This window comes from Canis lupus, chromosome 10, assembly GCF_011100685.1.
Source record: "Canis lupus familiaris isolate Mischka breed German Shepherd chromosome 10, alternate assembly UU_Cfam_GSD_1.0, whole genome shotgun sequence".
NCBI lineage: Eukaryota > Metazoa > Chordata > Mammalia > Carnivora > Canidae > Canis > Canis lupus.
The window spans coordinates 63,028,490-63,040,911 of record NC_049231.1 but is presented as its reverse complement, the minus strand read 5'-3'; the positions used below and the strand labels follow the sequence as shown (position 1 = coordinate 63,040,911).

At 38.2% G+C, this 12,422-nt stretch overlaps 1 protein-coding gene and 1 non-coding gene across 5 annotated transcripts in view; one reads left to right on the top strand and one right to left on the bottom strand.

Moving 5' to 3' along the window:
* Positions 1 to 12,422, top strand: part of LOC102157173 (basic proline-rich protein-like) — a 52,620-nt gene that overhangs the window by 14,906 nt on the left and 25,292 nt on the right. The gene's annotated exons all lie outside the window — the stretch shown is intronic.
* Positions 55 to 161, bottom strand: LOC119873810. The gene has a single exon (XR_005366311.1). It is a non-coding gene; the product is annotated as a U6 spliceosomal RNA (small nuclear RNA).

Genomic DNA, 12,422 nt, shown 5'->3' with positions numbered 1-12,422 from the left:
TTTTGATTTTGTATGTTTTTTTATTGGAATTCAATTTGCCAACATATAGTATAAAAAAATATGGAGCGCTTCATGAATTTGTGTGTCATGCTTGTGCAGGGGCCATGCTAATCTTCTCTGTATCATTCCAATTTTAGTATATATGCTGCCGAAGCGAGCACAAAAAAAAATTTTTTAAAGAGCAACTTGGAAATATGATGTTTTTAGCACCTTTAATGTCAGATATTGACATATAATAAAGGGCTCATATTGAAAGTGTGCAATTTGATATGTTTTGACTTATGTATAGCCTGAGAAACCATAACCAAATCAAGATAAAACCCATCACCCTTAAAAGGGTTCCTTGTGCCTCTTTGTAATTCCTCCTACTTGTTCTTACTCTGTTCTTAGCCACTGATTTCTGTCAGTTTAGTTTGTGTTTTCTATAAATGGAATCATGTAGTATACTCCTTTTGGTCTGGCTTTGTTTTGCTCAACAATTACTTTGGGATTCATCCATGTTGTGTGTATCAATAGTTTATTCCTTTCTATTACTATTGTATTCCATTTTATGAATATGCTACAATTTCTTTAACCATTCTACTGCTGAGACATTTGGATTGTTTCTAGTTTAGGGGTTATTTCAAATCTGCTGTGTATGTATGATGATGTACTTTCATTTCTCTTGGTTAAATACCTGGAAGTAGAATGGCTGGGTCAGATGGTAGGTTTATAGCTAATTTTTAAGAAATTGCCAAGCCTTCCAAAGTGATTTTATCATTTTGCATTCCCACTAGCAGTGTATGAAAGTTCTAGTTGATCTATATTCTTGCTAATTCTTAGTATGATCAGTCTTATATTTTATCCATTCTAATAAGGGTAGCAGAATCTCACTGTGATTTTTTTAAAAAAGATTTTATTTATTCATGAGAGACACACAGAGAGAGGCAGAGACATACGCAAAGGGAAAAGCAGGCTTCTCACAGGGAGCCTGATGTGGGACTCAATCCCAGGATCCTGGGATCATGCCCTGAGCCAAAGGCAGATGCTCACCTGCTGAGCCACCCAGGCGTCCCCTCACTGTGATTATAATTGCCATTTCCCTAATAGCTAATGATGCAGAATCTATTTTCAATGTGGCTTGTTTGCCATCTTTATATCTCCTCATTGAAGTGTCTTTTCAGATGTTTTGCTCATTTAAAAAAAATTTTGTGTTGTGTATTTCCTTATTGAGTTTAGAGAGTTTTTTTATTTATTCTGAATATTCCCAGATGTGTTCTGGCTCCATATGGCCAGAATAAAGTAATCAATATGGATGACAGAGTTTTTCCAAAGCTGATTACTGTGTCTTGAATAATGCCACTGTAGGACACCCCCTACCCCAACCTGCAATGTAGTCCATGTAGCCAAAATATTCTGTATGGGAAAAATACTCCCTTGGTATACTCCTCTACTCTCACACTACTACCACACTTCACTTCACTTCTGACACTAGATGTGTGGGTTTCCCACACATCAAACAATTCTCTGACACCAGCTGGGTGTCCGACAATTTAACTCAATTCTGACACTATCTACTTGGAGTTAATATCAGATCTCACAGGTTAAGGTCTCAATCCCACAAGACCACCCATCCCTCACTCAGATACCAGTCTCAAGCTCCAGGTTGTCATCTGTACTTCTGACTAATCATCTGTAAATCTCATGTCACATTCCTTGGGTTTGATAATTTGCTACAATGATTCACAGAACTCAGGAAAATATCTAAATTACCTTTACCAGTTTATTATAAAAGGATATGATAAAGGATAGAGATTGACATCCAGATGGAAGGGATGCCTAAGGCAAGGTATAAGAGGAAGGGTGCAGACCTTCCATGACCTTGCCATATGTGCCACTCTCCCAGTACCTCCTTTCTCCATCCTCAATGTATTCAACAAGCTGGAAACTCTCAGGACCTCATACTTTTGGGACTTTTATGAGGGCATCACCATGTATGCATGATTAACGAATATCTCAATTTCCAGCCTTGTCTTCTTGGAGGGTAGAAGGGTGGGGCTAAATGTTCTTAGTTTCTGATCATGGCTTGGTCTTTCTGGTGGCCAGGTCCCATCTGGGCCCACCAACCATTGCCTCATGAGAACAAAAGATACTCCTATCACTTAGGAAATTACAACAGCTTTAGAAGCTCTATGCTAGGAACTGGGGACAGAGGCCAACATATACATTTTCTATTATTTCACATGCTCCAAGTCCTTTTCACAGCTTTTCTTCTAGCATAGGAGAAAGAGAAGTTCAGACCTTCACATTATCCAGTCTAGTCTTAAAAATCTCCTATGAGCAAATATTTTAACAAAAATACAAATACCTTTTGCAAGAACCATCACTTTCAAGGATATTCTAGTCTACTTAGGCAATTAGAAAAACAAAAGACAAAAAACAGCTCTCTTACTTTGAAAGCATATAGTCCTGCTAATAATACTCTCAATTTATATCCCTAAATGACAGGTTTAACATTTTAAGTTTTCAGATGCTTTACAATTGTCTGCACTTGTCTTCACAGTTGTCTCCAAGAAGAGTTGATGGATTCCTGCTTGTCATTTACATTTTTCAGGTTCCATTTTCATCTCTACTTCTAGAGACAGAACATTTGTAGTAAATATCACTTTTTCAGCTTTTCAAAATGCTAAACTTATTTATTCACTGGACACTGAAATACATATACAGATATGTATGTATATACATACATATGTATGCATATAAATATATATATATTTGCAACTTTCCCTTCTAAAGAACTTCTGATTGAGGAGGTCATGGAAGTCTCTGGATCAATGAACAAGCATTTTGGAGATTTCTAATCCTCTTAAATGTGGGAGCCTAGCATCTAGCCATTTCAAAACACTGGTAAAACTGATACAGGAGTGAGGGACTGACCCTAAATGGGGCCAAGAAGTGGGTAGCAGAATGCTCTTTCCATCCTAAACTTGTCCTTGCTACTATAACCTTTAGTTATGCAAAAGCAAAGATTTTACAGAAGGGCATAGAAGAGCAGCATTTATTGTGGAATTCTGAAAGACTTTGGAAACTAACACCAAGTCAACCAAAGGAATTTTTTAAAATCCCGGTTGTTTGCAGAACATTTATTTTAGTATCAAAAAGCATTCTACCCCTCAACATCCTCTGACTACCTTGTCATATTCAATATAGCACTGTTGTCATCCTCATCATTATTATCACATAAGTATTGGTCTTATTTATTAGCATTAACCATTTGCCAGTCACCAAACTACATGCTTTAGACATTGTATCTTTCAGTAACTCAGAACAGCCCTATGTGTTAGAAACTATTATCCCTTTTCACAGATTAAAAAGCAAAAGCATGGAGAAATTAATTTCCTCACAGTAACAAACTAGTAAATTAAGTTAAAAATCAAACACAGACCCATTTAACCAAAGTCATGCTCATAATAAGCTTATCACAGTCACTCCTTCACTCAATAATTGGTATTTGTAGAAGCAGATTTACCATGAAATAGTGAAGCTTAAGTTTCAGGCCCCTCGAGTTATACAAACCCCTTCCAGAGCCATGTCCCTGGGGGTCCCTAATGATATGTTCACACAGTCATGTGCCTTTGTAAAATGAGTTATCAGTTAAGATGCTTTTCCTTCTGTTCAACCACTCCCCCATCACACTTTCCCTTACATCATGGGGCATTGTTATGGCTGTGGACATTTTTATACTGAATTGGGGACTTGGGGATACATTTAATTTGAGTTTTGTGTGATATTTTATGTAGTTCACAGTAACTTTTGTATACAAGCAAGCAATTCCTATTGCTTGGTGGTGTAGGAGTGGCTTTTAGTAATACTCTTCTCATTGATGGTGCCAACTCACCTGGTGCTGTGACACTTAAACGAAAAGAGTTAAAAAGTGGTGAAGAGAATCAAAGCAAATGGAATTAGAGTGAAAATTACATTTTTGACATCTTAAACTACTATAAGAATTCATTAATCTTAAAATTAAGCTCCTTACTATTAGAATTAACTCATTAAACCATTCATGAAATTAGATACAGTATAATCTCTAATACATTTTAAATCTTTTTTTTAATTTTTATTTATTTATGATAGTCACACAGAGAGAGAGAGAGAGAGAGGCAGAGACACAGGCAGAGGGAGAAGCAGGCTCCATGCACCGGGAGCCCGACGTGGGACTTGATCCCGGATCTCCAGGATCACACCCTGGGCTGAAGGTGGCCCTAAACCGCTGAGCCATCCGGGCTGCCCCATTCTGATATATTTTTAATTAAATAAAAATATCTCTTATTTACAAGAGACACACTTAAACAATCTGTCAAAAAAAGGAAAAAATAAAGGACTGGAAAATTGTCACTAGGACAATGCTAATGAAAAGATGGATTAGCACTTTTAAAATCACTATTCTCCTTGGATATTACCTCTCCTTCTCTGTGTCTCTCCTTCTCCTTCTCTGTGCCTCTCCTTCTCTGTGTCTCTCATGAATAAATAAGTAAAATCTTTAAATAATATATATATATATATATATATATATATATAATATATATGTCAGAATGTTAAACAGTATTTTGATTAGGAAGGTGACTACCTGTCAAGGTTCAAATATCTTAAAGAAGCAATTATAAGAAAATAATTTAAAATGTTAATTATAGGGGCACCTGGCTTGCTTAAATGGTAGAGCATGAGATTCTTGATCTCAGGGATGTGAGTTTGAGCCCCACATTGGATGTAGATTTAAAACTAAAATCTTTAAGAAAAATGAATAGATAAAATGTTAATTATATAACTGGGTGGGTTAAAACAAATAATTCACCAAGTAGTTTGAAATACAACTTGGAGGGATCCCTGGGTGGCGCAGTGGTTTGGCGCCCGCCTTTGGCCCAGGGCGTGATCCTGGAGACCCGGGATCGAATCCCACGTCGGGCTCCCGGCGCATGGAGCCTGCTTCTCCCTCTGCCTGTGTTTCTGCCTCTCTCACTCTCTCTCTCTCTGTGACTATCATAAATAAATAAAAACTTTAAAAAAAAATTAAAAAAAAAAAAAACAAATCTCAGTATTAAAAAAAAAAAAAAAAAGAAATACAACTTGGAAATCTGAATCCCTAAAATTATAATTTTATAATTATAATCTTATAATCTTACTCTCGAGTGAGTGACCAGAAAAGAAAGGAAGGTGGGAGCAAATAGTACTATCAGGTCTTATTAAACCAACTGCAGGGATGCCTGGGTGGCTCAGCAGTTGAGCCTCTGCCTTCGGCTCGGGGTGTGATCGCAGAGGATCAAGTACCACATTGGGCTTCTCGCAGGGAGCCTGCATCTCCCTCTGCCTCTCTCTCTGTGTCTGTCATGAATAAATAATATTAAAAAAAAAACAACAACTGCAGATTTTTGGAGATTTGACATCTACCAATATAACTGAGAAGAAAAAAATAATAAAAAGATACATATTTTTAAAGATTTTATTTATTTATTCATGAGACACACAGAGAGAATCAGAGACATAGGCAGAGGGAGACATAGGCTCCCTGCGGGGAGCCCAATGTGGGACTCGATCCCAGGACCATGGGATTACAACCTGAGCCAAAGGCAGATTCTCAACCACTGAGCCACCCAGCATTCCAAAAAGATTTAAGGATATTTAAAATGTGACTATGGGGAGCTTGGGTGGCTCAGGTGGTTAAGCAGCGGCCTTCGGCCAGGTCATGATCTAGAGGTCCTGGGATCAAGCCCCACAGTGGGCTCCCAGCTCAGCAGGGAGTCTGTTCATCCTCTCTCTCTGCCTCTCTCCCCTGCTCATGCTCTTTCTGTCTCTCAAATGCATGAATAATTTTTTAATGTGGCTATTATATTTATATGAAAATAGTTTTATGATTCTACTCTCAAGAATGCAGAGTTGGAAAAAAAAGAATGCAGAACTGAGTATAGTTTTTGTTTTTGGTTTTTTTTTCTGAGTATAGTTTTTGTCGTTACTGTTTTTACTTATTTTTCCAGTAGCAGGATAGATTTGGGTTGAAATATTCATGTTCTTTTACCTGATCCACTTTGTCATGTTGTGAAGAAGACTGGCTAAGGATCAGAACCAGGAAAGTCACCTGGCCCACACTGGCATCAAACTTGTGGGAATTCATGCATCAGATAACTCTCTGAATGGACCCACTACAAATAGCTATGAATTACATTATTATTCTGGCAGCTACATTTTCTGTTCTGATTATCTTTGCAGAGGATAGATTCCTTCTATGTTTCAACGTTAATAGAAGATTGAAATTGGATGGTCATTGTGTTTAACATGGATCAACCATGTTATCTGTTGCCAATGGTGGCAACAGATACCAAACAGATTCATTTTCAAACCCAACCTGAGGCAAAACCTAATACTCAAAACAATCATATTTCCAGGTAAAACAGAAATATTTTGTGGGCAATAGTGAGCTAATTTATTTTTTTTAAGATTTTATTTATTTATTCATGAGAGATACAGAGAGAGGTAGAGACACCGGCAGAGGGAGAAGCAGGCTCCATGCAGGGAGCCCGATGTGGGACTCAATCCTGGGTCTCCAGGATCAGGCCCTGGGCTGAAGGCTGCGCTAAACCGCTGAGCCACCCGGGCTGCCTTTTTTTTTTTTTTTTTTTTTAAGATTTTATTTAATATAGTGAGCTAATTTAAACAATAGCATTTAATAGTATATCAAATGTCCCCTGCAACAGCCATAGTTAATTAGTATAAGGCAGTAATTGTGCCATTAATAAGGAAATACCAAGGTAATATCCGGATGAAGAAGAAATTATATTAGAAAGGATTTAAGAGATAACTCTATCAGAAATCATGTCACCAAACTTACTGGAAAAATGATCATTGTTGAAGCTGAATGATACTCAGGTTAATTCTCTCTACTTCTGTGTATCTTCAAAAATCTCCATTAGAGAAGTGATAAACAAAAGTGTAGAAAAAATCTAAGTCACTTTTCTATCTCTGTGGAAGTAAAAATAAAGTTTAAGTGACAGATACTAGAAAAAGTAAATACTATGATGACTATAACTGGCCTGTACTACAAATCAAATTCATATTCATTAAAATTTTTACATTGATTTTTGTGTGTATATGTGTAGGCTTCAATGCTCAGAATATATGTGTCAAGTTTGAGTAAAATGTCTTTATAAGGTGTATGTCACAATATAAATGTTAGATATTCTTATTTATTAAGAAAATTACCAGTGCCCAATGTCACTGAAGCTGATAGATAGAGGGCAGCATGGTCTTATCATTTTAACAACAGATCCTAAGAGGTGGGCTGTGATCTCAGTTTTGCTTATCAAAGAAACAGACCAATCTGATAATTATTTAAATGATACTTAATAAGGGTTCAACACTGTACTAGAACAGTGTGATATAATGGGTATGGCGTAATGATACTTCTGGAGTCACACTTGGGCTAGAATTAAACTTGGGGCGCTTAGGTGGCTCAGCCGTTGAGCATCTGCCTTTGGCTCAGGGCGTGATCCCCATGCCCAGGGATCGAGTCCTGCATTGGGCTCCCTGCAAGGAGCCTGCTCTTCCCTCTGCCTATGTCTCTCTCATGAATAAAGAAATAAAATCTTTAAAAAAAATTTAATTTAAACTTACTAAACCAGGCTGTTTCCTCTTCTTTAAACAATAATAGCTAACTCAAGGGGAGTTACAGTTACTTAATGTTACAGTTCTAGTTACTTAATGAGGTACAGCTCATTAAGTAGAACAGTGTCTGGCATATAGTACGTACAATAAATGGTGGTTATTATTATTATCTGCCCCATTGAATATGATATATTCTCTCCATAGTAGTAAGTAGAATGTAGAAATATGCGTAGTGGTAAGTAGAATATGTAAATAGAAATATTTTTCTATTGGACTAGGCATTCTAAAATAGACCATGTGTGCAGGACAACCGAGCTCTTGACATTAGCAGCATTATTTAGATGCAATTTCTTTGTGTCAGCCTATCAGGCTGCTGTATTTTGGGGTATCTTAACATCTAGGTGCCTCTAGCCTCCTGAGGCTTGCATTTTGAGGAATCAGCCAAGTAAGAAGCAGGCCTGCTGAAACCTGTTCCACCCTCAAACTTGGCACCTGCCATCTCCACAACTGGATTCATCTTCTAGATACCCTCAATTCCAATTGGTCTGGGTCCAGGTCTTCCCCTGGCACCATGACAACTGCCCAGAGTTCCCAAAGCCAGATGTCACCACTCCCGTCTTACCCCTCAGATCAGATCACCTCTCGCAAGCCATTGTCTGATTGCAGTTCAGCCACTCTCCCTGGGCTTAGATATTAAGACTTCTATACATCTCTCCAGCTAAGAGAAGATCCACCTTTTCTATCAGTTGCTTTTCTACTGCTACCTTATCCCAGATTCTGTTTCCTACCTACGCCAACCCATCCTAGCATGCTGCATGACACGAATAAGTACCTGTTCTATAGAGGATATTCTCTAAATATTTGTTGAATTAATGATGTTCATATTAATGATGCGGATGGGAGGATATTCAGCTGGAATGGGCATGGATGTGGGTAGTTCAGTAAGTTAGCTATCTATTTAATCACACTAGACTTTATCTTGATGTCTTTCTTGTCATTTTGATTTCTGAATCTCATTCTTTGGTATATTCCTGGGAAAGGCACATGAGAACAGCATTCCCTAACAGCAGTTTATTTGTGCCCTTTATATTTGAGTCACTTTTTCCCGACAGCAGTGATTTCAGACTTCAACGTCTCAAACTTCTCAATGCTCTGATCACTCCCTTCTACCCTCATTGGCAACAGCAAACCTCACCTCCTACACAATAGAGGAAATAGAAGCCCTGTTTTCTCAATATAAAATATAAGCCTACTTTCCTCCTTCCTTTCATTAAACAAAGAGCCCATCCTTATTGCTCTTTAAAGTTAAGCCCTCTTCTCTGTTTAGATTCTATTCCTTCCCTCTTTCTATGGAACATTACACTGTCAGTTATCCTTTTTTGTTTTTGTATGTTCAAACTCTCTCTCCTGATTAGAACCTTCTTATCAAGTTTTAAATACATTCAAGTCACCCTCAATTTTTTTAAAAGGTCACTCAATCCCATATCCCCTTCCAACTATCATCCTATAATGTGCTTCCCTTGTGGTCACACTTTTCCAACATGTGATTCGTACATGCCATGTAGCTGCTATGAGTGCCTTCTCAAAATCCATCTCCCCTGTTTGCTACAGAAACTGATTCTGTTAGGAACAATAATCAGTCAGACTAAAGAGCTGCATTTCCTAGTTGCCCTTATAGCTAAGAGTAGCCATATGACACAGTTATGGCTAATGGTAAGTAAGCTGAAGTCAGCTGAGGATTTATAGAAAATGTTTGCTTTCCTGGTATAGGTACCAGACATTTCCCCTTGATATTTCTTTCTTCTGCCTATCTGAAACACTGGCTTGAGAGTTAATAGCCATCTTGCATACGCAATGGGATAAAAGCCACATACTAGGGATGACAGAGCATTGATGACATCATGGAGTCACTACACCAGTCTTAACTGTCTCCCTCTGTCATTCTTATCACATGAGGAAAATAACCCTATTTAGTTAGGCAACTGTCATCAGTCTCTATTACATGTGACCAAATGCAATTCTTAATCTATATCTTGCTCCCTACATTTCCTCACCTTCCACTCACTCTCAAACCATTCCATTCTGGCTTGTGGCCCATCATTCCACTGGACTCACCAATGACCTGCATGTTGTGAAATCCAGCGGATATTTTCAGTTCTCATATTTCTTAACCTCTCAGCAGCATTTGACTCCTGTCCATGGCCTCTCTTTGAAACACTGTCTTCCCATGGCTTCCATGACCTATACACTCTGAGTTTGCTCTTTCACCACCAGCTGCTCTCTCTCTGTCTTCTTTACAGGTTACTCTTCCTCTTCTAGCTACACTCACCATCTCTTGGCCTCTAAGACATACCATGGCCTTAGTCACATGCTCTTCCTTCTGTTGCAAATGCTCTCCTCTCCTTTTTTTGCCAGGTTAGTCTTCCTTGTCCTTCCATCCATTCTTCACTTCCTCAGAGAAGCTTTCTCTGACCTTTTTGTGAGGTCATATTTCCCTATTGTATATTCCTTCATAGCTCTTACATAGTTACAACTTCACCTTTTGTAGTGTGACTCTTTAAGTAAGCTGCCTCCCTCAGAATGTAGGCTCCATGAAGACAGGGACATTGTTGTATCCTGAGAAAGCAAAATGTTTCCCAACACATAATGTGTGCTCTATAATTAGTTCTTGGGTGCATAAATCGAAGAATGTATAATTATATGGTGATTTACTTACATGCTTTTTATCTGCCTTCTTCCAGCTCCAGGAGAGAAGGAAACTAGTTTTGTTCACAACCATATATGCATTACCTAACACCTACTGCATGGCACATTGTAGGAAACACAGTACATTTTTTAATGAATCAAAGAATGAAAGAATAGGGTACCAAGAGAGACGTCCCAGTAGGTCCATCCCTAATTATTTTGATAACTTTTCATGAAGTTTCTGGTAAACAATAAAGTATCAAATAGCTTTATGGTATCTAGAGAAGAGTCTTTTGGAAAATATTGTCTGCTAGCTTGTTCTCCTTACAATATGTCATATCTAAAATAGGTTGTCTATAAAGATCTTGAATCTATATACTTCTTCCCCTCTTCATTGCCACTACCCTAGTCAAGCTCACTTATTTCCCCTGGACTAATTGGACCATACACCTTTCTTTAAGGATGATTTATTAAACTATATATAAACTTGGATGATTCAGAGTTTTGACTGTATCTCAAGTCCAAGGATCATATCTGTTTATGTTATCTCCAAAGAAAGCTAAGAACATTTGGCACATACATAATTTTTTATTTTGTTGTGGCAAAAAGTCATTTTTGTTCTACATTTACAAAGTATTTCATTTGCTTAAGGAAAAGAAGTATTTTTAAACTAGCAACGACTTTTTGTTTTCAAATGACTAAATTGAAAACATTAAAAAAAGAAAAAGAAAGCCAGTGACCTTTTAAGTCCCCCTACCTTCCTGCCCCACGAATTCTTGGTCATTGAGGTACCGGAGATGTCCAATGAGGTTGACAAGAAGAGTAATTTATGCATTTGTGACAGATTTGAGAATGCCCCCAGCTTTGTAGTCAGCATGTCTGGATCCTGCCCTTCCATCAAGGCCAAGCACCTGTCTTTCTTCCTCGACAAATTTTCCTTTCACTCACTCATAGCCGCACCACCTTGACTTATTTTATATGTCTAATAAATGTATGTATGTATATATCCCTTTGCTTCAGTCAGCCTGGGAAGGATGCAATCCATCCTACACATTGTTGTATCCTTAGGACCCAGTACAAAGTCTTTTTTTTTGTTGTTGTTGTTCATGAGAGACACACAGAGAGAGGCAGAGACACAGGCAGAGGGAGAAGCGGGCTCTTCGCAAGGAGCCCGATGTGGGACTCAATCCCAAGACTGGGATCCCAAGACTAAGCCAAAGGCAGACGCTCAGCCACTGAGCCACTAGGCGTCCCAGACCTAGTACAAAGTCTTGTTGATAAATGTTTTGCTGGTGTTGATGCTTATCTTCTTTTTGCTAATTAGATTTACTGAGCACCTATTATAGTGTCAGACACTATGTTATGCTCAGTAGGTGCTATTATTGTTCCCTTTTCAGTGATGAGAGTTTAAGGAACTTGCACAAGTCTTGTAGCTAGTAACAGACCCAGGACTCAAACACAAGTTACTAGATTCCAGAGCTGGTGCCCTTAACCACTAGGCAATCCTGCCTTCCATGAATATTCATAGGTTCTAGACTCCAGCCAAGCTGCATTTGCTCCTAACTTTGAGAAGGCAGTAAGTGATAAACTTTGCTTACAACTGATCAGGAGCATTTCAAGTTGTTTTCAAATGAAGTTGTAAGTCTGCAGATAATTAAGAAAGAAACCATTTTTGGAAACAGCATGAAGGGGTGATATGTAGAGGCCCACTTTGACAGTTTGAAGTGCATTTAAACACATAGCTTAGGGCTATAAGAAGTCACTACACTAAGATTGCAGAAGTATTAGAAATCAAATTGCCTTATTAATTTGTAAATGACAGCCTTTTATCCCTGGGGAAATCTTTCCCAATAGCTCCAAGCCTCTTGGTGACTGGGATGAATAAATTGGCCTCCATCCTTTTCATGTATCCAGTGCCTGCGCCAGAGCGTCAAAGAAAACCATCTCATTTTAAAATTGAAGCTTTATTTGTTGAAGTTTCTAGCCAGTGAAACTGGAAGCAGGAAGAGCCATTTCATGTGGCCTGAGAGTAGAAAGCCTTTCACCACAGTCCAGTATATGAGGGGAGACTAGTCAAGGTTCTTATTAAGTTTTAATCTTCTCAT